General features: G+C 33.7%; 1 pseudogene; it reads left to right on the top strand.

Moving 5' to 3' along the window:
- The first annotated feature begins 942 nt into the window (after positions 1-942).
- Positions 943-10,464, top strand: LOC107006288 (annotated as a pseudogene).
- The last annotated feature ends 17,220 nt before the right edge of the window (positions 10,465-27,684 follow it).

Consider the following 27,684-nt stretch of genomic DNA (forward strand, 5'->3'; position numbering starts at 1 on the left):
AGTTTAGCCGTAATATTAAAGAATATTTTAACAACAGTTTGGTATACTTCCTTCGTCTAATAATATTTGTTCATTATACTAAAATAATATCTAACAATATTTGTCCAACTTATAAAATGTTATAATACATAAATATATCGTTTAACTTGACCTCATTTCATATTTACGCCCTCCAACTTTGAGTGTGCACAAGTATACACTTAAACTTGTATAAAGTTGGACCAGTAGACACATGAATCTTATGTAACATAATACATAGCGAACATCACGTCGGACATAAATTGTCATATAGGATGTCATGTAGGACGTGTGTGTCCATTTATTCAATTTTATACAAGTTTGTGTGTCTACTTGTGCATACTTAATGTTTGAGGGAATAAATGTAAAATAAAGAAAAGTTAAAGGGCATATTTATGTATTATTCCTTGTGAAATCTATGGATAGTTGAACACATAGTTCTTAATTTACCCTTATCATTAATTAGTCATTTCCCTATTTCATATTTGAAGATATTATATCTATTATATTCCAAAGGTGATATAGTAAAATTATTATTCTATTTGTAATTTCTTAAAGGTGTTTCCAGTAGACTCATATTATTGGACAAAGGAGGCAAATCGAAAATAATGGACCCAACTGATTTTGATCATTACATCAGATAATGATCTTACGCGGAAATTATGTATTTTAAACTTTAAAATTTTATTTAATCTAATTTTCAATGTACCAACAACAAAAACTGACACAACATTCTTGGAGTAGTCAATAAACTTTGGATTTGATTTTAAAAAAATAAGTGATTATTAATCAGATGTGTATGAATTGTTCATGGCTTCCCATGATCTCAAGACAAAAGTGGAAAAGCATTAAGCAAAAAATGATAAAATCAACATGAGCATCAAAATTATCAAATCACCTTCTACGTTATGTTATATAGACTCCTAATACCTGCATTCTAAAACACACAAGAAAAAGAAAAACAAACTAATATCTAGCCTTAGAATCCAATTCTTCTCAATGGGAAGACAAATGAAGAAGCAATTTGGTGCTTTGGCATTTTTCTTGATTGCCAAATGCACTATGGCATACTCACCTTATCATTATGAATCAACATATTCAACATACAACAAAGCACCAACCACAATTGCTAAAGGTGAAGGCTACAAGATACCCTCAGTGCCTAAATCTTATTACAACATGATGTCTTTTCCCAAAAACGAATATTTCAATAAGCCATCAATTCCAAAAGATAGTTACAAGAAGGTGACATATGTTCCTAGAAGGTGTCATAAGTTCCTGAGGCAAAATACAAGGGGTTATTTTTGCCAAAATTTGACTACTTTCAGAAGCCATCCGTTACGAAAGATAACTATGAAAGGTTTCATATGTTCCAAAGGTTCCCTCGAAGCTCTAATATAGGCTCTGGAACACAAATGGATAGTAAACAAAATAAGAATTTTGGTGAATTTAGTGGCGAATAAGGTAAATTTAATTGAATTTTGAATTGATTTATCTAAATACCAAATTGTTAAACAAAACATATAATTAAATATGTTTATATATTAGAAATATAATAACTTCCAATATATTGTTATTCTTGGTATTGTAAAGTATGCATTGTTATTAACCTGTACTTATAAGGTTAGCAAAACAGAAATAGAAATAAGATGAATTAGATAGAAAACAAAAAAATTCGAGTCCACAAAAATTATTGTGTCTCATTAAGAAATTTAATCCCCTCAGTGTACCCGAGATTAATGATTAATTTCTCCCAAGATAAAACGGATTAATCTTGTTAAAGAAATAGCGGTACCTCAAATTTCTTTATCTTTAGCAAACTTAAGAACATCAACAAGTCACACAGACTCACACTTTGATTTTGAGAGAAAATATATGCAAATAGGGCTGGGCGTTCGGTCGGTTCATAAATATCGATTCGTTTTTTCAGTTTTCGATTTGCCCAATTGTAAAACCAAACCAAACTGAAATAAATTTGATTTGGTTCGGTTATTATAATTTTGATTTGTTTTGGTTTCGGTTTAACCAAATCTGATACAAATTTAGCAGGACTCAAACAATTATTAATGAAAAACTCTAAATACCCACAAAGAGTAGAACTTCTAAACATATTTTCCATTTTTGAGTTAGGGGGTTATTATAAAACTTTACCTCAACTTTAAGTATTTAATCAAAGGTTGGTTCAAGCTAAGCACAGATAGGCTCAATACTATCTTAGACGACACAATCGTGAAGTCTTAATGTTTCATCCACTAATCCATGAGAGCTACATTAGTCCATTTGAAATTAGACAAGTTAAACAAGGCTACACACACATTAAATATGACATCTACTATCAACTTCAGATAACGATAAATTTTTTGATTGAGGTTTACTTATAACTTTAACATCTAATAACAGTCAGAGATGCAGTTTTTGAAGGCACAAAATCAAATGCGGTTGAAAAGATTGGCACGCACAATTTCTGAAATGTTTGCACTTGTACGCCCTTGTCATTGAGCACCAAATGCCTGTATAAAATGATGAGCAGTTTTCAGCAGAACATAAGCAAGTCTTTTATTTACCTTTTTCACCATAGAAGGGAATGGGGGTAATGGCACTTACTCCGGCGACGACTGACAACTGACGAGAGCTGAGAGTTGACAGATGAGTGACGAGTCGAGTCGGCATCGGCAACCAGCGTATCTGTAATCTGCATTACTGAGAGAGGCGAGTCGGTGTCAGTGTCGACGTATGTAAATATGTAATATTTATCAATTTAGGGATTTATCATCAATTTATAGGAAATTAGAAATTTGGCCGACTGGGAATGAGTAATTGGGCCTGGAATTTTGGTAGTTGGGCTGAGACTTAGGAATTTGGGTAGTTGCATTGAGAATAATAGTTTGTGGGCTACTGAGATAGGCCGACTGGGAATGGGTAACATTTATAAATATACACAAATTTTGTTATTCGATTAACTAAATTTTTAATTCTAAAAACCAAAAACCAAACTGGAAGACTCAAATATTAAAATTCAAAGTCGAAACCGACCGAAAAACCAAAATCAAAATTTTTTTAAAAAATGATTCGGTCGAATTTTTCGGTTTTAACCATATTATGCCCAGCCCTATAAGCAGAGGAGGAAAAAATTTTCATCGTTTGAAAAAATGAAAAATGACTTCCTTTTATAGCCATTTTCAGCAAGAAACGTGTCTATTCAGAGAAATCTTTTCAAACTCGGTTTATTCAAATAGTTGTATCTTTTAAAAAAAATGAAAAAAATTTGAAAAATGTATTTGTTGGAAATGTAATAGCTTTTCGAAAAGAATAACGACTTTCCAAAACGTTATCGTTACATGTGAATTAATTCTATTAATTAACTAACATCCTGAATTAATTTATGTAGAGATAAGATTAACAAGGTTATTTGATAAAAAAATCAATTGAATAAATTTTGTCCAAAAAATTTATCAATCAATCACATCAATTTGCAAATCCGAAGTCGAAGTCGAAACCGAGACCGAGCGATGACGACGGCGTGAGGGGGCACCTTCTTCTTTGCTCTTTAAGAAGTAAAGGAAGTGCTTCCCAATATAAGGGTGACAATTTCTCTTTCTTTTGACGATATGGGAGAAATGACTTTTCATTTGCACTTTGCAAATGACTTTTCATTTTCCCTCACAATTGGTTCCCTCGCTTTCCAACTTTTCATATTCTTTTTTTTCCTTTTCCCATTCACACTTTGCTAAACCCAACAATCCCCACATGAATGGGGAATGACTATTGTTAAAACGTATGCTTGAAAAACTTGTGTCTTGTAAGTAAGGGTTAATCACATCTACATAAGTAGGTTTCCCTTTAAACTTTTTGTAGAGAACAGATATCAGATATACTCTATCAATCGGTAGATTTGATGTCTTTGAATTCTCGAGCTTTGATCTATACCTAGACAACAAAAGTCACACAATCAACCCTTGAACTATTATTAGTTCTCTTTTTTTTGTTCGTTTCAGCCATGAACAGATCTCGGCTAATAAGTGCTTAGAGAACTGGCCTTCTCGGATTCTCCTTGAAGCGACTTACACTTCACACTCTCATAGGTGATTTCTAAATGTATTATCATGTAGATACACTATCTGATATACCCTGTATCAAACATAGCAACCATTAAAAAGTCCTTATGCCGTCATCATAGACTTTGACTCATCATGAGAATGCACCATAAAAGAATTTTTTATAATGTTGAACCGTCATCAATAAATTTGTTTTATCTCCTTGAACCTAGATCTTGGGATCTCCCATCTTCTAGGAAAATTATTCTCCACGATGACTTGTTCTCGGCCACAGTCCCATTCCTGTCGATGATTTATCAACTCCCTCTCTAGTTAGGCCTTTTGTAAGTGGATCCGACATATTAACCTTTGACTTCACAGAGTCAATTGTGATAATTCCACTAGAAAGTAGTTGTCTCACAGAGTTATGTCTTCGTCCTATGTGACGAGACTAGCCGTTATACATAACGCTTCCACCCTTTCTATTGCAGCTTGACTATCACAGTATATGCATAGAGGGGCCAATGGTTTGGGCCAAAACAGAATATCTTCTAAAAATTTTTGGAGTCATTCAGCTTCTTCACATGCCTTGTCTAAGGCAATGAATTTACACTCCATTGTAGAAAGAGCTACACATGTTTGTTTGGATGATTTCCAAGATATTGTTCCTCCACCGTTAGTAAAACGTATCCACTTGTGGATGTTGTTTCAGTTGTTCCAGTAAACAATTTGCATCACTATATCTTTCAATAACTGCTGGATATTTGTGGTAATGCAAATCATAGTTTTGAGTATCATCTAAGTATCCCAAAACTCTCTTCATTGCCAACCAATGATTTAATTGGGATAACTTGTGTATCAACTCAGTTTATTGATAGCGAAAGCTGTGTCTAGTTGTGTACAATTCATCGCATACATCAAACTTCCAAATACGCTGGCATAGTCCAATTTATACTGACTTTCACCTTTATTCTTTGCAAGATGTAGGTTAAAATCAATTGAAGTCTTTGCCCTTTTAAAATTCAAATAATTGAATTTTTCAAGTATCTTTTAAAAATAAGGACTTTGAGACAATGCTAGACCATTAGAAGTTTTGAGAATTTTAATTCCGAATATCAAGCAACTTGTACATCTTTCATATCAAACTTACTAGCAAGCATACTCTTAGTAGCTTTTATATTGGCAATGTCCTTTCTCATTATCAGCATGTCATCCACATATAGACATACAATGACTTTCTGATTTTGAGTATCTTTAATGTAAAAACATTTATCACATTCGTTGATCTTAAATCCATTTGACAACATGGTTTGATCAAAATTTGCATGTCATTGCTTCGGTACTTGTTTTAGTCCATAAAGTGAATTAATAAGTTTGCACACTTTCTTTTCTTTACCATGAACTACAAAACCCTCAAGTTGTTCCATGTAAATTTCTTCTTCCATATCTCCATTTAATAATGTTGTTTTCACATCCATTTGCTGGATTTCAAGACCATATACTGCAGCTAGGGCATTTAACATCAGAATTGATGTAATCCTAGTCATTGGCGAGTATGTGTAAAAATAATCAAGACCTTCTTTTTGTCTAAAGCCTTTCACAACAAGTCTTACTTTATATTTGTCAATAATTCCATCATCTCTCATCTTCCTTTCAAAGATCCAATTTGAACCCAAGGGTTTGTTTCCTGGAGGAAGATCAACCAACTCCCAAGTATGATTGCTTAGGATTGATTCAATTTATCTATTGACAGCCTCCTTCCATTGTCGCTTGACAACATTTCTTCCTTGAATGTTTGAGGCTCACTTTCAAGAAAGAATGTTACAAAATCATATCCAAATGAAGTAGTTGTCGTCCTATGACGTTTACTACGCCTTGAACTCTCTTCATTGGTTTCATTCTCTTTTTGTTCTTCTCGGGGTTGTTTAAACCCCCCAACTAGATGACTCAAGTCTAGTTTTATAGATATGTTCAAAAAATTCAGCACTATCTGATTCCATTACCGTATTGTCATGTATATCCGGATGTTCGAACATATGAACCAAAAATGGACAAGTCTTACTGTTTGTAGCATAACTAACGAACACACAATCACTGTCTTAGGCCCTATTTTTACTTGGACTTTGGTTAGACACCCCCACACTTTGATATATTTGAGGTTGGGTTTTCTACCTTTCCATTTCTTTTATAGAATAACACGCGTCTTTGAGTGAGGCACTCTATTGAGTATTCGATTTGCTGTATGGATAGCCTTCCCCCACAAGTTTTGTGATAAACCTTAACTTATATGTAATGGATTCGCATTTCTTTTAAAGTTTAGTTTTTCCTTTCTGCAATCTCATTATTGAGGAGTGTATGGAACAGTAGATTGACGGATTATTCCATTTTCTAAAAACATTTCTGCAAATGGAGATTCATGTTCTCCACCTCTATCACATTTGATCATTTTGATCTTTTCATCCAACTGATTTTTAACTACAGTTGTATATTGCCTAAATGCATATATTGCTTCATCCTTTCCATTAGCAAATAAACATAACAATATCTAGTGCAATCGTCAATAAAAGTTATGAAATATTGTTTCCCACCACGTGATGGCATTGACTTCATGTCACAAGTAGCAGTGTGAATCAGTTCTAACGGAATTGAATTCCTTTCAACAGATTTATAAGGATGCTTAGCATACTTAGATTCAATGCAAATTTTACATTTTGATTTACTACACTCAAATGTTGTGATCACATTTAAGTTATCAGTTTTCGCAAGGTTTTGTGAGTAACGTGTCTCAAAAGTTCATGTCAGAAATATTTAGACTCAAGCAAGTAAGAAGAAGCATAATCTTTATTCATATCAACTACAATTAGATTGAGTTTTAAAAGGTCATCATCACTAAGGTACCCTTTTCCTACATACAGATCATTCTTACTTACTACTACTTTATTAGAAATAAATACACCTTTGAATCCATTCTAAGTCAGAACTGGAATTGAATTCTTTCTAAATTCTTGAACATATGAGACCTTGTTCAAAGTCACCACCTTGACTGATGTCATCTTTAATAGGACCTTGCCAGTTCCTTCAACCTTTGCAATAGGGAAATTGTCATAAACAACTTCTCGTATGTAGGTGCTGGAATATATGAAAAAATAATTTTTTGTTGGCAGAAACATGGCATGAGGCACCAGAATCTATCCACCATTCTCATGGATTTTTTAACCAAGTTACATTCTGAAAGCATTGCATAGAGATCGTTCAATTATCCTTTGTATTCAGCCATGTTTGCTTGATCCTTCTTTTTCTTGTCATTCTTAGCACCTCGGCCTTCAGTAGCCCTATGACCACGTTTATCATAGTTGAAGCAACTTCCATCGAATTTCTTCTTAGGAGGATTGTTATTTGGGCCAGATGCTTTCTTTCTTTTCTTTAATTTTGTGGGATATTCTACAAAAATATTTACCCCAGATAATGCCGAATTACCACGTGACCTCTATTCTGCAGCCTTATTATCCTCTTTGGTTCTCAACCTTACTATGAGATCTTCAACAGTTATCGCCTTGCGTTTATGTTTCAAGTAGTTCTTGAAGTCCTTCCAAAATGGAGGTAACTTCTCAATAATAAAAGCCACTTGAAATGAATCATTCACAATCAGTCCTACATTAAAAATTAACTGAGTATTAAAGGAAACTTAATATTTCTAACATAGACATTAAATAAATTTAAACCTTCAGCAAGGAGATCATAAATTATGACATGTAGATTTTGAACTTAGGTGACGACGATCTTACTGTCTATCTTCTTATAGTCCAGAAACTTTGCAACAATGAATTTCTTCATTGCGGCATCTTCTGTTTTGTACTTCTTTTTTGAAGCATCCCATAGTTTTTTTTGAGGTTTTGACATTTCTGTACACATTATACAGATCATCTTGCAGTTCACTCAAAATATAATATTTATACAAAAGATCTGAGCGTGTCTATGCTTCTGTTACAAGGAATCGTTCTTTAGGTTGAGTATCATCTAATATAACAGGAACATTCTCATTAATGAACCTCTGCAGACTCAACGTAGTGAGATAGAAGCACATCTTCTGCTGCCATCTCTTGAAGTCGACTCCAGAAAACTTTGAAGGTTTCTCAGTCAGCGCTAAGGCAGCTGTTGAAAAATTTTATGCAACTAATGTTGTTGCAGTACTTACTGTTGCAGCACTCACTATTCCAGCAATCAGTTGACTTGAATTAGTCATTTTTTTCTGTCACAAATGTCAGATAATTTTAGTATTTGAAATACTAACAGTAAAGAACAAATCTTCACACAGACTATTTCTGATTTAACGATAAAGTTTTTATGTTCTTTTAATCTTTAATGGACTGAATTTTAAAAAATTTAAACAGAGTTAAAAATCATAAAGGTTTTAATCTCCAAAAACGTCAAATACAGAAACTTAATAAATTTCTTAAGCTTGTTATTAACCTGTACTTAAAAGGTTATCAAAGCAGAAACAGAAATAAGATGAATTAGACAGAAAACAAAATAATATGAGTCCATAGGAATTGCTGTGTCTCCTTAAGAAATTTAATCCCCTCACTGTACCCTAGATTATGGATTAATTTCTCTCAAGATAAAACAGATTAATAATGTTAAAGAAATAGCGGTACCTCAAATTTTTTTAACTTTCGCGAACTTAACAACAACAAGAAGTCACACACTTTCAGTCAATCGATACTTTGATTTTGAGAAAAAATATATCCATAGAAGGAAAAAAAATTTAGTGTTTAAAAAAATGAAAAATGACTTTCTTTTATAGCCATTTTCAGCAAGAAACGTGTCTGTTTAGAGAAATTTGTTCAGACCTGTTTTATCCAAAAAGTTGTGTCTTTTGAAAAAAATAACAACTTTTTGGAAAATATGTCTGTTGGGAATGTAACAGCTTTTCGAAAAGAATAACGACTTTTCAGAATGTTACCGTTATACGTAAATTAATTATGTTAATAATTAATTAACTAACATCCTGAATTAATTTATAAGAGATAAGATTAACAGAATTTATTTGATTAACAAAAATCAATTAAAAAAATTTTGTCCAAGAATTTATCAATCAAATCATTTGTCAAATCCGAAGAAGAAGCCGAGGCCGACCGAGCGACGAAAACGGCGTGAGGGGACACCTTCTTCTTAGCTCTTTAATAAGTAAAGGAAATGTTTCCCAATGTAAGGACAACAATTTCCCTTTCTTTTGCCGATATGGGAGAAATGACTTTTCATTTGCACTCTACAAATGACTTTTCATTTTCTCTCCAAATTGATTCCGTCACTTTTCAACTTTTCATTTTTTTTCCTTGTCCCATTCACACTTTGCTAAACCCAACATGTATAATGTATGGTCCAATGATGTGAATTTTAAGTAACGCTCAAAGTATCAATATCATAAAATAATAACAAAAAAGAATAAGAACTACATTCTTGGAAGTCAATAAAAGATTGGACTTAATTTTCAACTTACCAACAAAAATTATTCATGGGTTTCCATTATCTCAACACCTTAGTGGAACAACATTAACCAAAAAAAATTAGGAAAATCTCTGATCTGTTAATATTAGTGTAAGACCATCCAAATCTACATCATAGTTAAGCTCTATATTAACACCTAGTTTTTCTCCATTCTAAAACACAACAAAAAGAAAATTCTAGTACTAAAATACAAATATTCTCAATGGGAAGACAAATGAAGAAGCAATGGCCTCAATTTGCTTGTGCTTTAACAATTTCCTTGATTGCCACATGCACTATGGCATATTCACCTTATTCATAGAATCATCAGATTTAACATATAACAATGCACCAACTACAGTAGCTAAAAGTGTAGAATACAAGGTTCCCTCAGTGCCAAAAGAGGAATATAAGGTACCTATTTTTTCCCATATTACTACAAGAAGCCATCAGTTTCAGAAGATAACTATAAGAAGGTGTCATCGGTTCTAGAGGTACCCTCGGTGCCTAACGAGGAATACACGGTGCCTTCTTTGCCAAAGAATGATTTCTACAAGAATCCATCAGTTACAAAAGATTACAATAATAAGTTGTCATCAATTTCAAAAGATAACGACTATAAGGAACCCTCAATTCCTAAAGAGAAATACAAGATGCCTTCTTTACCAAAGAATGAATACAAAAAACCAACCGTTCCAAAAGATAATTACAAGAAGGTGCTAACTGTTCCAGAGGTACCCTAAATGCATAAACGAAAATACAAGGTGTCGTCTTTGCCAAAAAATGACTATTGCAAGAAACCATCAGTTCCAAAAGATAACTACAAGAAGGTGTCATCTGTTCAGAGGTACCCTTAGTGCCTAAACAAGAATACAAGAACCTTCTTTGCCAAAGAATGACTATCAAAAGAAACCATCAATTTTAGAACATAACTATAGGAAGGTACCATCTGTTTTAGAGGTCCACTCAATGTCTAAAGAGGAATTCAATTTGCCTTATTTTCCAATCAATGACTATTACAAGAAGCCATCCGTTCCAGAAGATAACTACAAGATGGCGTTTTATGTTCCAAAGATACCTTCAATGCCTAAAAAGGAATAAAGTGTCTTCTTTGCCTAAGAATGACTACTAAAAGAAGACATCACTTCCAGAAGACAACTATAAGAAGGTATCATCAAATCATCAGATAATGTCTATAAGGTGTTGGGTATGTAGCAAGAATTGATGGGAAATAGAGGGAAGGAGAGGAATTAGAAAAGTTTAGAACTTGAAAGGTTGGGAACTTGAAAAGTCCTCTAATGCTTTAATGAAAAAGGCAATACTCCCTCATTGGTAATGGAAAAGAAAATAGGAGAGTTTAAATAAATAAAAACTCCTATTAATTGTTAAATGGGTTGGAAAGAGGGACCCCCCTCGCGCCGTCGTCGTCGTCGCTAGCTCGCTTCGGCTTCGGCTTTGGCTTTGGCAAATGATCGACAGATAATTTTTTGGACAAATTTATTTTAACTATTTATTTAATTAATTTAATGGCCAAAAATTATTTTCAATTAATTAGTTGATAACAGAAGTTAACCGAAATGTTTTCAACTTTTTAGTTAACCCGACCCGACTCGGATCCGTGCGCGTGACCTTTTTTAAATTCCGTTATATTTTAAAATTTCTGCCATGACTGTTCTGAAAGGTTGCAACTTTCAGGAACAATCAATACCATTTGAAAGTTTGCAACCTTTCATTAATGGTCGTGTCAATTCTAAAAGGGTTGCAACCTTTCAGAATATATTCTTCTTGCCTATAAATACCATTCAGTCTTCAAAATATTTCCCTACGAATTTTCTGATCTTCCTTCTTCTTAAAAAACACATATTTCTTCGTGTACTTTCCTGCTTTGGATTGATTCGCTGACAGTAGAGTTTTTGGTATCTATACTCTACTGATTAAGATCATTTTACCCTGGGAGGTTATATTCCAAATCAAACCTTGGATACTAGAGGGGAATAATTTCCTTAAGGGGACACTGTGAATTCAGTGGACTTGATTTTCTTCCTAAATTATCAAAAAGAGTATTCCAGATTCTGGTAAGTTCTACAGATTCAATTATTTTTTACAAATAAATTTATGTTCATCTTATTTACTGGTTCTAAAAATCTCAGTTACATCGTGTTTCTGAATGATTTATTACAACCAGTAATTCCTGATTTTCATAACACAGATTGACAACATAAGGTGCCCTCAGTACCTAAACAAGAATACAAAGCACTTCAAGAAAAAAGAAAGTGCCAAATTTTTAAGAGGTACCCTTAGTGTCTAAACCAGAATACAAGATGGTGTCTTTTCCAAAAACTAACTCTTCAAGAAACCGTCACCTTCTCCATCACCACCACCTCTATATTACTAAATTTTTTATCCCTCATGTTCATATTTCAATGAAGGTCTTCTCCGGCCCAACATATATAACCAATAGGGTTCTCATATTATTATGAGTTCAAAGGCATGATATCCATGGCTATAACAAAAATTTAATTCTTTAATTGTTTTATTTTTTTTCTCTTTCCTACTTGGAGTTGCAAATTTTTTTTTATTTAAATTCTATTTTGTGTATCTAGAGATTTATGTATATTGAATACATTTTTTTTTTACTGAAAGTTTATATCTATACATTCACCTCTTCTTCCAGTAATTGTCAATTAATTTCTCATAAATTCAATAGCAAAATAACAACCATCAATGAGGATTTGGTGATTCCCATACCAAGAGTAGAGTGGCTGGCATTTCATGTTACCAAAACAAGAAGCAAAATAAGAAAGAAAATAAAAATATTTGTAAGTTCATTATACCGTATAAAATTAGAAAAAATTAACTAAATTCATAACTTATTTTATAATATTTTCTATAATTTTCTACCATTTGAAAAATTACAAAAATTCCTACTCTCTCATATTATTGGATACATAGCTTTATATGTGATATATGATTGGTCGGATACATCACTTTTGGCGATATATAAAGATATTGAGTGATGTATCTGAAATGGAGACGTGATGTAGCATGACTTTGAGGGATGTATCCGAAATCAGAATGCGATTTATCGGGACGCTTTGGGATGTATCCAGGTCCGCCAAATTTTTAACGTATTTGTTGCAATTTGTAGAAGAATAAAAATAAGATATTATTATCTCTTAGCACTACGAGATTTGTATGAAATTTTCATAAAAACGCACTTCCTAAATTTTTTGAGCTCATTTGATTTAATACATCATTGACCTATAAATCATTTTGATCTTATAACATATTATAAAAACATTTAATCTTTGGTGTAAATTTCTACTTCAAATATAAAAGTGTTTAACCGTGGTTAATAGGTGAATTTAATTAGCGGCAATTAAGGTCATTTTCCTAGCCTTTTAGAACAATTTTACATGGTTTGTCTAAATACCATGTAGTAAACCAAACATAAAATTAAATAAATGATGTTTGAAATAATAGCTTGTAATATATTAATTGTAGCCAAATGAAGAAGCAATTGCTTCAATTTGCTTGTGCTTTGATATTTTTCTTGATTGCCACTTCTACTGTGGCATACTCACCTTATTCTTATGAATCAACAAATACATCATACAATAAAGTACCTACCACAATGGCGAAAAGTGAAAATTCAACATACCCTCAGTGTCAAAGAATAATTTTACTATAAGAAGTCATCAGTATTAGAAGAAAACTACGAGAAAGTACTCTCCGTTCCTGAACATGAACACAACGTACCCTCAGTGTCTAAAAAGGAACATAATGTGTCACATTTGTCAACTAATGATTACTACAAAAAATCATTAATTTTGGAAGATAACTAGAAGAGCCCACCTGAGCCGCCTACTCATAAAAAATGCAACTTCTTTGCGAATATGGTGGATCTTTCACAAATGATATGGCCAAATGAATATATCTTCTCTGCAAACGCAAACAAGAAACTGGTCGGCACTAGAAACAAGCAATATTAAAGACATCCAAACTCTCGAAATAAATCCTCAAAACTAATTCGAAACTTCATGTACACAAATCAATAACTATTTTTTAAAGATAGTATGATATTCCCTTTAGGTCCAAATCTGCTAAGAAAATATTTGGTTAAACTTCCATAAATTTTTATCACAAGAGGTAGTAAATGTCAGCATCCCCCAAACAGAAGCCGAAAGAAAAAAAAATGACATAAGAAATATAAAAACTCAATAAGGTGAAAAGAATATGAGAGTGACTTAAAAGTTGGTCAAACCTATATTTATATCATTTTTAGATTTCGGAAGTATTTATCAAGGTAATAATAACTTAAATAAGTTTAAAATGACTTTAAAAAGGAGCTAAAACCAAAAGTAGGTTACCCGTGCTTTTTAAATATATGTTCTTAATTAATTTTTCTTTGAAATTAGTATAATTTAATTAAATTAATTATAAAAAACAACTAAAAGCAAAGATTTCTATGAATATCATGAAATGCACGTTTAACAAAAAATGTTAATATTATAAATATAATGTCATAAAATTATTATAACATTGACTTAAAGATAATCTTTATCAAGTCTAACCTAAAAGTTTATTGACTTGGAATGTGAAATATAAACTCAATACTACTAAAATAAATGAAACTAAAAATATAACATAAGTTTTAAATTAAAAAAAAATTAACACAGTATTGTTATGTCAATTTCAACATAACATACATAAATATGAGTTTTTTAGAAAAGAAAAATATTAATTTATAATCTTATTCAATAATGAATTCTACTTTTAAAAATTAGAACACTCACAAAATGCAAATAAAAAATACATAATATGAAAAATTGAATAGAATAACTTGAAAAGGTGAGAAGGAAAAGAAATATAAATAAAAAAATAGAAAATATTATGATAACAAAAATAAAATAATAGAAATAAACAAATATATAAAAATAAAGAATCGAAATATAAACAAAAGGAAGAAAAGAATTTTAAAAAGTTTTATATAATTACATGGTGTAATTACACATGATTCCTAACCCTCACATAGGAATTGAGGAATGTAATAACTACCCTTCAATTACACTCAATTCCTCCCTTTTCAAGTAATCACATGGTCTAGCAAACATGCATAAAAGTGTGTAATTACAATCAATTACACCAACTGTTAATTACATATGACTTTTCAAACAAGTCTTTAGGGTCTATTTGTAAAGCCACATTTGTAATAGGATATGATGCAACCATGTCTGACATGTTTGGTCGATCATGTAATTACTTGGCCAACATGTAACTTGGTGTAATTTTCAGGAGGTAATTACACTCTTCAATTTATATGGGTGTGTTGTGAATTGTAGTTAAAATACATAAAGTAATTACAAGTTAATTATTTTTTTATTTCTTTTTTTTATTTCTATTATTAGCCCTTAGAAGACATAATCACATATCATAGGTCGAGCAAATGCAAAAAATTTAAAACTTTTACGTAGTGAAGTATATTTAGACTTTTCATTTATCATATATGAAGTTTACATAGACTCCTCGCTTATGAAGTGTACATATACTTCTCATTTATACAATATAAGCCAATTCATAAAGTTGTCTAATAATAGTCTAACATATAACCATCTAATAGAGAATTACAAAGTTTAGGCATAGACCTTACAGTAGTAGAATACTCCACATATAGGCTTACAACTAAGTCTTAACAGAAGGAAATAACAAGTGTCTTTAGGCATAGACAATACTAATGAAGATAGAAAATGACATCATCCTTGAACTATGAGGATTCACCAACAACTTGGGATAGATATCCAAGTCTTCATTATAATTGGCCTCGAAAGCTTTACAATGCCTTGAACATACATATTTGTAGAATTATAAAGAATATGAGTTAGTACAAACCACATGTACTAAGTTTGGAAACATATGCAAGTAAAACTATTGAAATCATGTTTAAAGGGACATTTTGTTCATGCTATAAGTCACTTTGAACGACTTTTATGCACATGTAAGAGCATATACAAGTCAATGATCATAAGATCATGCTTAAAGGGACATTATGTTACAAGCAATGTCTACATTTCATATAACATCATATCATGCATATTCATCATCGTATATATTACAATTTAAACCCATATCATGTTCATTAATAAAGTCAACATTATATAAGATCATCATCATGTGAAGTCAACATTTGAAGTTCGCTCATAATATATGCACATAAGAACACCCTCTTAGGACTCCCTTCAAGGTCAACTTGTGCAATGGATAGGTAAAGTCCCATACCTTAGCTACACTAAGTAGAATCTCTTAAGTCACCCCAGTTAAAGTTCATCTTTATTACTTCATTCATTTATTTTACTTTCGGGAACAATCACCTTAAACGACATTAGACCATGTGACCTAAACATGAAATCCGGTGTCATAAAACCCTACACTGAAAGAAAGTGCTCTATTTGCCAAGGTAGAACCAAAACATGAACATAGCAGTCTAGATGGATCCACTAACTAGTTTTCCTTTGGGGGTAACATAGTTAAGGAACTAGAAGATATGTATTGGAAACCCAATTTACGCGCAGTAAAATTTAAGTCCCCATAATGAGAACCATTACAAACCTACCTTCCCTCATTGGGAAGGGACACCTCTCATATATAGTTCGGTTGGTGCTAAGTTAAAGACCCATTTTGAAATGTATTTAAGCTTTTATTAATCATCAAATCTTAATATAGGACATAGGATACTAACCCATTGTATTATCATGTCATTAGATCTTTAGGTATTGCATGAGAACCTCCTTTCATTATAACCCATAATTTAGTGATATCATCACATCATAGTCATATCATAATAAGTCACACAAGACAATCACATTCAACCTTGCATGATCATACATTAATCGAGATCTCACAATTCAACATATCCATATCATGCCATCATATTCATCATATCATTATCTTCCTATTATATTCACATAATCACACTTCAATTGAACATCATCGTCAAGAATAAACCATTATTATTGAAGTAGAGAACATATAGTCATAGAAAGTCATGCCAATAGCTTCCAAAACATCCTTCAATATCTTACCCTCTGTTCCAATATATTCATACATCAATTAAATCTTCATCATCATATAATAGTTAATTAAAAAAAAATAAATATTCCATTCCAACAACACTAATCATCTACAAGTCCAATTTATACCTAGGGTTAGGGAAAAGGGTTCATTCATGGATTGTTTCAAGGAACTAGGTCAAAGACTAAGAATTACAACAATTAACAAATAACCAATCATAACCTATCAATATAAACCAAATTAATTTAACCTTATATCAATTTGAAAGCCAATTCAAAAAATTAAATAAAAACCCAAGTTTTACACAATTTAGAAGAAAATTTTGAACAGCCTCTTGGGGAAACATATTCGAACAGTGAATAGATTCCATACCTTAAGTTTCCTTGAAGAATGATGTAGAAAATGTGAGTATTAGATCCCTAATAAATCTTGGACCTTGGTCATCAATGGTGGTCTTTGGAATAGAGAGAGAAAGTGTAGAGAGCAGTTTAGAAAATTGAGTTTGGAAAATAATGAGGTGTTAGGTTAGTTTAACGAATTCCAACTATTTTATAGTCCCAAACTAACTTAATTAACCACACATTAAACCTTAATTAATTTGTTAACTAATTATCTAATTAACCCTTACTTTGACCAAAATTTGGCAGTGAACCAAGGCTCTAATCGATGAGTCACGTCGATGATCTGTTGACCAAACCACGACCTGGTCATCCATGGTTTTTGTCATAGACCTTTATTTTTGGGGATTATTGGGATATGGATAAGTATGAACCAACGATATCCATCGATGGGTCTTTTACCCATCGACGGCTCGTTGTTTGGTTCGTCGATTGCCATTGTCAAATGACAGCTTTTAGGCTCAAATGTTAGGGTCCTTTCAAGTAACCTTAGGGTGGTTCTTGGGGAGTCGTACCTAGACGTTTCAATCCTAACACACTCTTATATATGTTTTAAAACTCTTTACCAAATTTGACTAAATTTCGACTCGTATAACCCCTTGAAATACACCAAGGCACACTAGCTCACCTTTCACAAATCTCTAGACGTCATGGTCGTTTCTTGAGGTTTTAGTTCTAACACTTTCTAATTAGGTTGATTACATTAGTCTAGGCTTACAAACACTGTTTTAGGGCTTAGTTATTCAAGTGAGGCTCTAGACTAAGTGATGGACTTTCAAAGTGTTACATTATCCCCCCCTTGGGAGCATTCATCCCCAAATGACACCTAAATCCTTTTAATAGGGAGAGAATGAGACTCAATACTAGCAACCCAACCAACAAAATAGCAACAACATATGATCATTATGATTCAAGGACCATAGGAGTACTTCAAAAGTCTACTCAACACATAAATATGGCATTACACATAGAATCTCAAATAACAATTTACCACATATTAAAGATCAACACTTCATATCACATAATCAGGAATTATCTTGTCAACATCAACGTGAGATCAACATAAACATCAAGACTTTCCATGCAAACCTTCTTTCAAGAAAACATTAAACATGCTTACTACCATTTAATGAAGGCAACTATACACATAACACAAATAAGTGCAAGTTAAGTAAGAGAGTATTTTTCATGAAAAACTCATTTTATCATGAACCTTTACGAAAATATGCACATACCTTGAAAATCAAGTCAAATTCACTTTATTCATGATTTCTTCATTTTGAGAGGAACTACTAACCTCTACTTTGTCTAGAATTTTGAGGAAAACGATGAGGATAACGGGACTTCATACTGTCCTCGGCCTCCCATGTTGGTGGTTTCTCCATATGCCTTTTATGGAGGTCACCTCTTTGTTCCTCAACTTCTTGACTTGGCGATATAGAATTTCAACGAGAACCTCTTTATAAGAAAGGTTGTCATCCACTCCTAACCCTTAAATTGGGAGAATGGATACCAGGTCACTTATACATTCCTTAAGCATGTAGACATGAAATATGGGATGAACCGAGGCTATTTCACTTGGTAATTTCAACTCATAAGTAACCTTTCCGACCCGCTTCACTATCTCATAAGGACCCACATACCGGGGATTAAGATTCCTCTTTTTACCAAATCTCATCACCCCTTTCATGGGTGAAATCTTCTAGTAGACTCAATAAGCTACATCTAATTCAAGTCTTCTTATATTGCCGACAAAAGAATTTTGCCGACTATAGGATGTTTTCAACCGATCCCATATCATCATATCCTTTTATAATGCCTCTTACATTATCTCGGGATCAAGTAGTGAAGACTCACCTACCTCAAACCAACCAACTGATGACCTAAACCTCCTACCATAGAGTTCTCCAAATGGTGCCATGGAAATACTCGAATGGTAGATATTATTATAGGAGAACCCTATCAATGTTAGGTGATCATCCCAATTACCTTTGAACTCAATAACACAAGCTCTTAACATATCCTCTAGGGTTTGGATGCTACGTTCCTCTTTACCATCCGTTTGAGGATGAAAAGTTGTACTATGTTTCACTTGAATACCTATCCCCTTTTGAAAAGACCTCCAAAAATTAGAAGTGAATTGAGCACATCTATCCAAGATGATGGATAAGAGATCCCATGCAAAACTCACAATCTCATTAAGATACAACCTTGCATGTTCCTCCACCGAATAAGTAGATTTGACGGGAATAAAGTGGGTAGATTTCGTCAATATATCAATAATAACCCATATTTAATCATTTTGCCTACGAGTTCAAGGAAAAAACTCTACAAAGTCCATATTGATATCTTCCCACTTCTAAGTAGGGACATCCATCACTTGAGTTAAACCACACGAACGTTGACGAACGGACTTAACTTGTTTACAATTAAGAATTTAGCCACAAAATCGTCTATATCTCTCTTCAAACCATCCAACAAATAGACATCTTGAAGATCACGATACATTTTGGTGTCACGCAGATGAATGGAATATTGGGAACCATGATCCTATTCGAAAATTTGTCCCCTTAGACCATCTACATCCGGTACACACAATCTACATTGGGACGTAAGTACCCCATCCCATTGGGAGAATGCTTCATTAAACTTGCTAACAACTAATTCCTTCAATTCCATTAAAGAGGATCAAGGTGTTTCTTAGACTTCACCTCAACCACTAAAGATGATTTGGAGTTATCATGCACTATAGACCCCCATTTTTTAGAGTCTTCCAACCAAACACCAAATTGAGCCAACTTATGCACCTCTTTCACTAAATCTTTATTATCATCGGGAGCAGGGGCTAAATTACCCATTGACATTCGACGTAGAGCGTCCGCAACCATATTGTCCTTGCCGGGGTTGTAAAGAACACTCATGTCCTAATCCTTCAAAAGTTCCATCAATCTTCTTTGTCGGAGATTCAACTCCTTTTGAGTGAACACATATTTAAGGATTTTGTGGTTCGTAAACACATCCACATGGACACATATAGGCAATGCCTCCATATTTTCAAAGCAAACACTACAACCACTAATTCAAGGTCATGGTTGGATAGTTCTTGTCATGCACCTTGAGTTGTCTAGATGCGTATGCTATCACCTTACGGTATTGCATGAGGAAACAACCCGAACCTATTCGAGAAGCGTCATAATACACTATAAAACCCATGGTGCCCTCCGATAAAGTCAACGCCGAAGCAGAGGTAAGCTTATCTTGTAACTCTTTGAAACTGCTTTCACTAGCTTTCGACCATTCAAACTTAACTTTCTCTTGGGTTAAGGTTGTCAAAGGAGAAACAATTGATGCAAAGCGATTAACAAATCTCCTCAAATAACCGGATAAACCCAAGAAACTTTGAATATTTGTTGGAGTCAAAGGTCTAGGCCAATTCTTAACCGCTTGTGTTTATATTTGATCGACCTCTATAACCCACCTGGGACAATTTGACCAATATATGCAATCAACCTCAACCAAAATCAACACTTACTATATTTAGCAAAGAGCTGATGTTCCTTGAGGACTTGCAATACTATACTCAAATGATTCATATGCTCATCCTCACTATTAAAATATCCCAAGATATCATCAATGAAGACAGTTACAAAAGACTCAAGGAAATTCTGCAACACTCTATTTATGAGGTCCATAAAAGTCGTGGAGGCATTTTTAGACTAAAATATATAACTACAAACTCATAATCACTATACCTAGATGAAAACCATATGAGGTATATCTTCACCTTTCATCCTAAGTTGGTGATATCCCACTCTCAAATCAATTTTTAAAAAGTAGTTTGCCCCGTTGTAGTTGATCAAACAAGTCGAAAATCCTAGGGAGAGGATACCTATTCTCTATGGTAACCTTTTTTAGTTGTCAGTAATCAATGCACATCCTAAGGGACTCATCCTTCTTTTTCACAAACAACACCGGAGCGCCCCATGGAGAAATACTAGGTGATACGAAAACATTGTCTAGTAAATCTTTGAGTGGAGTCTTCAACTAATGCAATTCAGCTAGAGCCATCCGATAAGGAGGAAATGAAATGGGATTCGTATCTGTCAATAAGTCAATAATAAATTTTATTTCCCGTTCAGGAGGAATCCCAAGTAAGTCTTCAGGAAAGACTTTCGGAAAATCCATCAATACGGGGGCCGACTCTAAAGGAGGAGCTTGGGATTCTTGGTCCTTAACCCTCACAATATGCTAGAGACATCCCTTAGAAATGTCACATCCCGAAACCACAACATAGAAGTTAGGGGCAATCTCCGAATGCAACCGACATACTTGACCTCTTGGAGGTCTTGTACAAGCCCTTAAATATCATTTATCGCATAAACATAGTGAAAAATAGTGCGAAATTAAAACTTTTCACAAAATATATCATAGTCTTTAAAAATCTCCTTCATAAAAAATAATAAGAAATAATAAGTCTCAATCTCATCAAACTTATGACACAAGAATACTTGGACACGACCCATTTGCAATACTAATATAGAAATATTTAGTCTATTATTATTCTTCTTATAGAAAATATAAAAGACATATATGCCCTCAAGTCAAATGAGGACATACTTCAACTTCTTTTGGACGATGCTACGGACCATGTGAATCTTTCCAAATGTTCATCACCTACCAACAACTATAGAGATAGATAAAAGCATGAAGTTAGTACAACAACATGTACTAAGTATGACATAATGCATGAAAATCATGAATGACATTTATCCAAAATGTGCATTCTTTTCATTTAAAAATCATATTATAATCATAAGAAAAACATTTAACAACTTAGAAACATATAAGATAACATTTAAGCAACTTAACATATTTGTGGAAGCACTTTAGAGTACAATGAAGTCCTTCACTGTTACACTGAAGTACTTCCTCTTCACTTTTAACTTCTTCTAGAACGTAGTCTCCTCACTAAAAGTTATCCTAAGACCCACTTAAGCAACACAAAGAGAAACTGCCCATATAACCTCCCTAAGCATACCTAAATGACCATCAAGAACACTTATAATATGTCACATTTTTTACACTTCAAGACATCAAACATATCATCATATAAATAATATGACATTTCCTCATCAAAGGCTATCAAAAGACTTACCTAAGTATATCAAGAATATAACGTCCAAGTTTGACCTCTTCAAGACTACCTAAATAATCCTTGGGACTTCCTAAGATCGGATCATGTCCACATAATCAACATATTCCCTAACTAGAGTCATTCTTAAGACTCATCTAGGTTAGACACGAAGTGACCATTCTTATACGCCCTTACACCTTAACTAGACAACCTTTAACAACTCTAGATAAGTACTTATTCCATTTACATACTTCATAACATAAGTAATTAGTTCATTAATTGATTAGGAGACTCATACATCACATAAAGGACATTCAAATAAACGTCTTACACAAGACCCAGGGACTCAAACTAACACCTTCAGAGCCTATTGTGAAATGTCTAGATAGTATCCCATACCACCACCTAAACATCATAGAACTTCTTAATGCTAGTAAGTATCCCACATGATGAGAATAGGCAATAACCGACATAGACCATGATAGCTAGACATGGAATCCGGAGTTCTAACCTACTCCGAAGAGGGTGTTCTATTTGCCAATGGTAGAACTAGGACACATCCCATGTTTGAACATGGTTAAGGAATATGAAGGGCTTTTATGCACTTTAGTATCATTCTCAAGTAGAGGTAAATTGTACTGTAGTATCATTCTCAAGTAGAGATACTTGCCATAACATAATAACTCGGTGCTAGACTTGGTTCTCATAGATTAATTGACATCAAAGGATCACATGAAGAGGTTCCTTACCTAGTTCATAACCTAATCACATTCACCCTACCAAAGAGATCCACTAGGGCTACCTTTAAATGGAGACTAACATAGCTCATTATAACTTTCATAAGGATTAATATGATGTCGTTCCAGCCAATTAACCTTAAGTCCACCATTCCCTTACATGAAGGATACCATTATGACTCTCCACTTCAACATTTATAACATAACCTTTACCACATACATGACCTTCTTAACATCCTCTATGGTCTCACATATCTTTCATTCATACATGAAAATGGTACACTAAGCTATCTAGTCAAGATATATCATAATCTCATAACATTCATTCATATATTAAGTAAGGGACACAAGTCTACCAAACAAGACATTACATTCTTTCACCTTATCACATATAGCATATCATTCTTTAAAAGACTTAGGATGACCCCTTAACATCTTTATGTATCCCTATACATTACTACAACAACATTAATATTATCATTATATACTCATATATTCAAGTAGGAACAAGCATGCATTAATTCTAAGACTACACATATAAGCACATAGTCATATTCTAACATGATCACCTACATAACCTCAATAGAACACATATACTTTCACATTGATTAACATGTAGATAAATATTATCATGCTTCACATAATCAACTACACAAATATCAACATTATTTCAAGTAGTGCCCACAAGGCCATGATCATCATATTGCATAAAGTAATTTCGACAAGGCCACATCAATTCCAAGTAAATCACATAACACCGCCACCATAAGTGAAAAATACCAATCACAACATAATTGAAGTATAAACAACATCAAAATAAAAGGATAGGGCAGCGTACCACCAATCCATCCTCAACACCTAATTTGATGCTTAACATCCAATTCAATACTATAAGGCCCTTACCAGTTACCATGAACAATAATTCAACATAAGAACTATAATAATCAATGAAATATTTCAATTCAATGAATATTCATCAATCTAAGGTTACCTATATATCAATTGAACACAATTCTTATATCATTAGAAAGCCTATAGAAACCTACACCACAATTCATCAACATTAAGTCAATATCAAGTAAAACATAACTTTGTCATGACCAGAGTCTAGACACAGACGAGACCGGTGTCAGTAACCTCTCACAGGTCACAGATAATCCTACATACAGCATCGTTACTTCATCTAGGTTAATTTTAGCAAAAAATTTGAACTTTTTGTTATTTAAAATTTATATAAGACATTTTACTTAAACTCATAAACATTCACAATCAACTATATAATATTAAGATTATCAAATGAAAGAAATAGTTCCATACTGTATTAAGTGTATACTTGCCAAAATGGCACCAATACAATGTCTGAAATAAGATGAGAAAGAAATGTTAGTGGAACATACTCCACTAACTCAAACCTATATCTAATCTAGAATATAATAAGCAAGCTTCCTTGAAAGCATGAGGGCCTACCAAATCCGATGAATGATCCACGTCCGAATAATTTCAGCGTCGACCTGTAAGCTCTAACATCCACCTGTGCATGCACCTAAAAATGTGGAGTTGTATTGGATTAGTACACATTTGTAGAAAGTATGGGTATATGCAAGCACACACCAAGGATATGCATGATTAATAAGAGCTCTTTCCTATCGATAAGAATTATGGAAAGTCAAGTCAGTGGACTTGCCTATTTCAGATTAGGAAAGTCATGCCATGAGAGTAAAATGCATCATCATACTTATCATTTTTCAAATAGCACAAAACATATTACACATATCATATCACATAATTCATATCATTCTTTCATATGCCTGAGACATTGGAATCATGGACTTGAAATTAGGAATTCCCAAAATGAGGGCTCAACATATGGGACCTCAACTAGGGAGCCTTCTTTAACAAACATAGATTCTTCTTCATTAATTCACACGTACTTTATTTTCACTCTTTCATATACTAGTGCAGCCACCAGTCATACCTATGATGTAGTTTAAGACTATCATCGCGTTTGCTGTGAAATGACCGAGAATAACATAGTGTTATTACTTAAGTCAAGCTTACATCTTGATTATCCTATCCTAACACCTTTGGTATCATTCATTTCATTATGTGCATTCGTTGAGGCTGGCCTCATTCTTGCTTTGTGAAATTTAACCTTAACCGGCATAGATCATGTGAGCATCATGAAATCCAGTGTGTAATCCCCACACCGAAAAGAGGTTGAATCACTGGCCAAAGTGAACCAAAACATGCTAGCTTATATAGGGAATTAAACCCTGCTAGATCCCTATATGGGCAATATAGGTTCAAAGACTAGGAAATATAAGGAGACCAATACCCGTCATTCTAGTCTCATCTCATGAGAGTTGTGTGAACCTCTGCCCTTCCCGAAAGAAGGCTTCACCGCTCACAGCTAGCCTATCGGTGCTCCGTATAAAGTTCCATTACGTTCAACTCATACATCATGGAAGCTGGCTTCTAGCATGAGGATATCATAGCTCATTAGATGATTTTCCATTTGTTCATTAGTATTAAGTATGCATTAACTTCAATACTTTCATTAGAGTTTTCATAGAGACTTGTATCTTAATTAGCTTTACACTCTCATAGGTGAGTATATTTTCAAAACATTAACTTAGGATCAATTGAGATTGCTCTTATCTTTCACACTAGCCTCTAATCATATTGTCACCTCATTCATCAACTTTAACACATTTGCTTTTCATAATTACTTATCCCTTCACGTGAATGTTCATTTCATTATATGCCAATGCACTTGGCCATTTAGTGTGTTTCACACTCTTACTTAAACCTTATAGGGTTACATCATTTTATCACATACATCTTAGGCTCACTTACTTTTAAACGTATGCTAGCCTTATGAGTCCACACATACAAGCCATGAGGCTTCATTCATAGTTTGTCTAAGTGATTCATGTTTACCCAAGATTATGTGGTACAAGACTTATGCATCTTGTAGATATGCCAAGTTATTGATTTTGATCTTTAGAGGCAGCATTCATGAAATATTTGTTTACGTATGACTTATGTCTCAATACGGAATTGGGCAAGGGAACCCGATTTCGAATCCCTTGAACAACACTTAATCTTATTTTAAACTTGATAATTGCATTTTTCAGATTCGGGATACCCTAGTTCGATTCCCATCAACCCCATAATACTTCTTTCTTGTTCTCCTCTCATTTTTCGTTTTAAGGCAAGGAGGTTGTGGGTTCAATCCCCACTCTCCACATTTATTTTCTCCTTTATTTTTCTCCTAGCTCTCTCATCCATTCAAGAGGTTGTGGGTTCAATCCCCACTCTCCTAGTTTTATTTTCTCCTTTATTTTTCTCCTAACTCTCTCATCCATTCAAGAGGTTGTAGGTTGATTCCCCACTCTCCACATTTCATTTTCTTCTTTATTTTTCTCCTAACTCTCTCATCCGTTCAAGAGGTTGTAGGTTGATTCCCCACTCTCCACATCTATTTTCTCCTTTATTTTTCTCCTAGCTCTCTCATCCATTCAAGAGGTTGTAGGTTGATTCCCCACTCTCCACATCTATTTTCTCCTTTATTTTTCTCCTAGCTCTCTCATCCATTCAAGAGGTTGTAGGTTGATTCCCCACTCTCCACATCTATTTTCTCCTTTATTTTTCTCCTAGCTCTCTCATCCATTCAAGAGGTTGTAGGTTGATTCCCCACTCTCCACATCTATTTTCTCCTTTATTTTTCTCCTAGCTCTCTCATCCATTCAAGAGGTTGTAGGTTGATTCCCCACTCTCCACATCTATTTTCTCCTTTATTTTTCTCCTAGCTCTCTCATCCATTCAAGAGGTTGTAGGTTGATTCCCCACTCTCCACATCTATTTTCTCCTTTATTTTTCTCCTAGCTCTCTCATCCATTCAAGAGGTTGTAGGTTGATTCCCCACTCTCCACATCTATTTTCTCCTTTATTTTTCTCCTAGCTCTCTCATCCATTCAAGAGGTTGTAGGTTGATTCCCCACTCTCCACATCTATTTTCTCCTTTATTTTTCTCCTAGCTCTCTCATCCATTCAAGAGGTTGTAGGTTGATTCCCCACTCTCCACATCTATTTTCTCCTTTATTTTTCTCCTAGCTCTCTCATCCATTCAAGAGGTTGTAGGTTGATTCCCCACTCTCCACATCTATTTTCTCCTTTATTTTTCTCCTAGCTCTCTCATCCATTCAAGAGGTTGTAGGTTGATTCCCCACTCTCCACATCTATTTTCTCCTTTATTTTTCTCCTAGCTCTCTCATCCATTCAAGAGGTTGTAGGTTGATTCCCCACTCTCCACATCTATTTTCTCCTTTATTTTTCTCCTAGCTCTCTCATCCATTCAAGAGGTTGTAGGTTGATTCCCCACTCTCCACATCTATTTTCTCCTTTATTTTTCTCCTAGCTCTCTCATCCATTCAAGAGGTTGTAGGTTGATTCCCCACTCTCCACATCTATTTTCTCCTTTATTTTTCTCCTAGCTCTCTCATCCATTCAAGAGGTTGTAGGTTGATTCCCCACTCTCCACATCTATTTTCTCCTTTATTTTTCTCCTAGCTCTCTCATCCATTCAAGAGGTTGTAGGTTGATTCCCCACTCTCCACATCTATTTTCTCCTTTATTTTTCTCCTAGCTCTCTCATCCATTCAAGAGGTTGTAGGTTGATTCCCCACTCTCCACATCTATTTTCTCCTTTATTTTTCTCCTAGCTCTCTCATCCATTCAAGAGGTTGTAGGTTGATTCCCCACTCTCCACATCTATTTTCTCCTTTATTTTTCTCCTAGCTCTCTCA

Source organism: Solanum pennellii, chromosome 12 (genome assembly GCF_001406875.1).
Source record: "Solanum pennellii chromosome 12, SPENNV200".
Lineage (NCBI taxonomy): Eukaryota > Viridiplantae > Streptophyta > Magnoliopsida > Solanales > Solanaceae > Solanum > Solanum pennellii.